The sequence below is a fragment of the Capra hircus genome, chromosome 15 (assembly GCF_001704415.2).
Source record: "Capra hircus breed San Clemente chromosome 15, ASM170441v1, whole genome shotgun sequence".
NCBI classification, from domain to species: Eukaryota; Metazoa; Chordata; class Mammalia; order Artiodactyla; family Bovidae; genus Capra; species Capra hircus.
The window spans coordinates 81,212,056-81,216,920 of NC_030822.1; the positions used below are offsets into that span (position 1 = coordinate 81,212,056).

The 4,865-nt window shown below is 40.7% G+C and overlaps 1 non-coding gene across 1 annotated transcript; it reads left to right on the top strand.

Annotated features, from left to right (window-relative positions):
• On the top strand, window positions 3,366–3,436 carry TRNAG-UCC. Its single transcript has one exon. It is a non-coding gene; the product is annotated as a tRNA-Gly (tRNA).

Genomic DNA, 4,865 nt, shown 5'->3' on the forward strand with positions numbered 1-4,865 from the left:
ACTGAATAGAGCTATCCCTAGACAGATCTGCAAAGGGTATTGGCCAGCTGTGGTGGGGATAGCTCTTCAGGGCCTGGAGATCAGAGTTCACTCTGATGGAGTCCAGAGTGATTGACTCTGCATGGCCCAGCAAAAATTTGTTCACCAGACATTTGCTTTTCTATCTCCATGTGAATTGCCATTTCTCCATTTTGAAGTCCCAAACCACTACCCTCAACATCCTCTCTTGTCTTTAGCTGACGATGGCATTTAAGATGGAGGTTTCAGCCATTGTGGCAGGTTACTCAGTTATCCTGAGTCTCTCCCATGTATACATATTATTAAGCTTTCATTTGACTTTCTCCTGTTAATCTGCCTCCTGTCAACTTAATTCTTAGACCAGCCAGAAAAATCTACAAGGGCAGGGGAAAATTTCTTCCTCCCCAACGCCTGATTGCAGAGGGCCAGCTAAGTCACATTTAGATTCCTGACCCACAGAAACTGTGTGATAATAAGTGTATAAATCACTAAACATTGGGGGTCATTTCTTACATGGCAATAGATAACTAATGCAAGATTGATCATGGGAACCCTCCATAGAAGTCTAGGATCTGAAGACAAAAAGTCAGCCTTTTATGGGTGGCCCCTGAGAAGCTGCCAAAGGCAGACCGAGCATGGTGGTTATGTGATAAAAGATTGAATACACAAGCAGACAGCAGCCAGATCATACCTTACAACAGAACTCTGCAGCTTCCAGCCCAGGAAGCTCAATCACAGCCTTGGCAGAACTGTCCCGGATTGGTGAGGCTTTGGCCAATGATGCCCAACTTTCTTATGTTTCGCTCATCAATATTTTCAACTCTGGTACAAGCATAGGAAGCCACATAATTCCCAAAGTCAATCACACAGATGTTTTCCTTCCATAACTCTCACTTCCCCAAGCAAAATTGTCAATCAAAACATCCAATCTTGAAGCTATCCCTATACTTTTTTTTTTTTAATTGTTGTGCTTTCCCATTCCCTGCTTGCCTTTGACTCTCTGCCAAATGGCAAGTGATGGTGCTGATTCCCTTGCTATGGGAAGCTTGGAATACATAGCCTCTGTTTGTTCTCCTTTGGGTGGTCTTTACTTCCAGGGCATCTTCTTCCTCCACTCACATGTGTTCTGCTGCCTCCTACTGGGCATCTGGTCTGGACAACAGGCCAGAAAGCAGGAGCAGTAGCCAGTGTGGCTGATAACCAGCTGTCTTCCCCCTGTTCTCTCCCTCCACATGTCAACATTCACTGTGGGTTTTCTTGTGATTGATCAGAGCCCTTAATTTATCCAGATTAGATGGGGAGGATGTTGATACAGTCAGTTAAATCTTCCCCATCTTCCTCACTCCAGAGCTCAGAAGAGAAACATAGGTTCAAAATGAAGCTATGGTGCTCTCATGGCAAGACAGTGAGAGAAGTATCTGGCTTGTTAACAGGGTGAGGAGGGATGGGTGTTTATTCATAGCCTGGATTATTGTTTTCCAAGAAATAAGCCACAGGAAGAAATTTAAACTTCTCTAATTTCCCATTTTGGGAATAGGAAAGTCTAAAGAAAGAAATGACTCTGGGTGGTGGTCAAATATGTTTCATTTCAGATATCTTTGGGGGGAAAAATATCTGCAGCTTAGAGTGAAAAACTCACCCTGCTCCCACTGTTCTATGTTCCCAGCATTTAACTTCCCCAAAGTTCCCTTGCCCTCCTCCTCTCTTCCCTACAGAGTCAGAAGATAAAACCAGAGTTCACCCCACAGTTCTGTTAAGCCAGGTCAAGCCACTGACAGTCATCAAATGCCTGAGACTATGGAACTCTGATGTCCAATAAGGGTAGTAGGGACTGATGATTCTGAGGGGAGGATCAGGTGGGGTATTTGAGGTGTGAAAGGGAGAGGACTATGAGAAGGAAAGGGAAGAAAGGGGAAAGGGCATATATTTTGAAGCTCAGACAAGACAGTAGTTTTATAAGAATGTCTTTTTTTTTTTTCTCCCTTTGATTTTTGATTTCTTTCTTTCTTTCTTTCTTTTTTTAATTGAGGTATAACTGATTTACAATGTTTCAGGTGTAAAATCTGAAATTTTTAAAAATCTGATGCAGATTACTTTCAGATTACTTTGCAAGATATTCAGTATCCTTCCCTGTGCTATACAGTAGGTCCTTCAACAGTTTATGTATTTTATATATAAAAGACTATATATGGTATTATAGACTATATATAGTCTGCATCTGTTGGGCTTCCCAAGTGGCCCTAGTGGTAAAAGAATCCTGCCAATGCAGGAGACGCTAGAGGCATGGGCTTAATCCCCGGGTCGAGAAGATCCCCTGGAGTAGAAAATGGCAACCTACTCCAGTATTCTTGCCTGGGAGCAGTAGCTTGGAGGGCTACAGTCCGTGGGGTCACAAAGAGTCAGACATGACTGCAAGACTGAAACTGAGAGTGAGTCTGATGGGTTAAACCCCAAATCTCAGGTTAGCCCTCCCTCCTTTTCCCTTTGGTAACCATAAGTTTGTTTTCTATGTCTGTGAGTCTGTTTCTGTACTGTAAATAAGTTAATTTTTTTCTTATTTTAGAATCCACATATAAGTGATGTATAATATTTGCCTTTCTCCAGGTACAGTGTTATAAACTGAATAACATTGTGAGACAAAGAGCTAATGTTGGAAAATTGTTTGGTGGTATGGAAAAAACTCCACACAAGCACATTGAAGCTGGGTCCAGAATCAGTAAGGTCATATTATGCTGCTTTACTGTGGTATAAGAACCTTAAAATAATATACTCCAATTTCTTCCCTTCAATTTCTTCTCCTAGTATATAGCCTTCATACTATTGTCAAACATTTTACTTTTGTATATATTACAAACCCCACATAACATTTATTATTCTGTTTAAACAACTGATACCCTTTTAAAGAAGTGTGAATAATTTTAAAGTTCTTGCATATCTACTCATGTGGTTAATCTTTCCAAAGTTCCACATCCTTTGTATAGACCTACATTTTGACTCACTATTTTCCTTCTGCTTGTTTAATATTTTGTATTGTGTGGATCTGCTAGTGATGAATGCTTTCAGACATTTTATATCTGAAAAGTCTAATTTTAAAAGGATGTTACATTAGTTTTCTAGGGCTGCCATAACAAAATAACTGGACTGGTGTCTCAAACAGCAGAAATTTATTTTCCCTCAATTCTAGAGGGCAGAAGTCCAAGATGAAGGTGTTAGGTTTCTCCCGAGGCCTCTCTCGGCCTTTTCACTGTTGTAACATAGCTGGCTCTCATACTGCACCTGTGTCCTGGTATCTTTTTCTTTTAGGATAGCAATTATATTGGATTAGGGTCTATTCCCTAATAGGCAAAGCATTGGTGGTTCAGTGGTAGAATTCTTGCCTTCCATGCAGGAGTCCTGGGTTTGATTCTCTGCCAATGTACAATGCCTAACTACTTTGGGGCTTCCCTGGTAGCTCAACTGGTAAAGAATCTGCCTGCAATGTGGGACACCTGGGCTCGATCCCTGGATTAGGAAGATCCCCTGGAGGAAGGCATGGCAACCCACTCCAGTATTCTTGCCTGGAGAATCCCATGAATATAGGAGCCTGGTGGGCTACAGAACATGGCGTCACAAAGAGCAACTAAGCACACAGGGTCTAAACACCCACAACACAGGGTCTATTCAGATGACCTCAGTTTGTTTTAATCATACCTGGTCTCTACATACAATGACATTCTGAGCTACTGGGGGTTATAACTTCAACTTATGAATTTGTGGGGGATGGTGCACTTACATGCTCATTCGCTTCAGTCGTGTCCAACTCTATGCAACACTATGGACTGTAGCCCGCCAGGCTCCTCTGTCCATGGGATTCTCCAGGCAAGAATACTGGAGTAGGTTGCTGTACCCTCCTCCAGGGGATCTTCCCAACCAGGGATTGAACCCAAGTTTCCTGCATTGCAGGTGGATTCTTTATGACTGAGTCACCTGGGAAGCCCTATAGAATTGTAGGTTGATGGTTTTCTTTCAGTACTTTAAAGATGTTGCTCCACTATCATCTCTCTGCGTTGTTTCCATGAGAAATATGCTGTCATCCTTAATTTTGTTCTTCTGAATATCTTGAATCTCTTTTCCTCTGGCTGTTAAAATTTTCTCTTTATACAAGATTTTGAGCAATTTTATTATGATTTGCTTTGGTGTTATCTTCACTTCTTGTGTTGGGGATTCATTGAGCTTCTTGAGTTTATTACCTTAGTAATAAATTGAGTTTATTACCTAGGTCTGAAGCAGAAGTAATCTTTCAGGATTCTTCATAGAAATAGAATTGTGGCTCAAAGACTTGAAAATTTTAAAATTCGATGCTTTTTACCAATTTATCACCCATAAAGTATCAACCAATTTATATTCTCACCAGCAAACAGTATCATAGTTTTGAAAATTTTATTTAATTGGAGGATAATTGCTTTAAAAGTTGTGTTGGTTTCTGCTATACAACAATGTGAATCAATCATATATATATATATCTTCTCCTTGTTGAGCCTCCCTCCCCCTCCTATCCAAACTCTCTTCATATTCTTTTTAACTTTCAACCCAATTGGTTCTCATTGTTTCAATTTACATTTCTTTGATTACCCATTGAATCAAAACTTTGTTCATGTTTATTGATCATTTTTCTTCATTCTTTCAGTCATTTGAGCTTCTACTATACACCAGGAAATGTTTTATGTGCTGGGAATACTGCAATAAACTAGAGTCAGGTGGCTGTTCCCTCATGAAGCCTGCCTTCTAATGAGAGTTGGGGAGATAGAGCACACACACACGCACACACACACACACACACACAATTGCAGATTGACACAACCTATAAA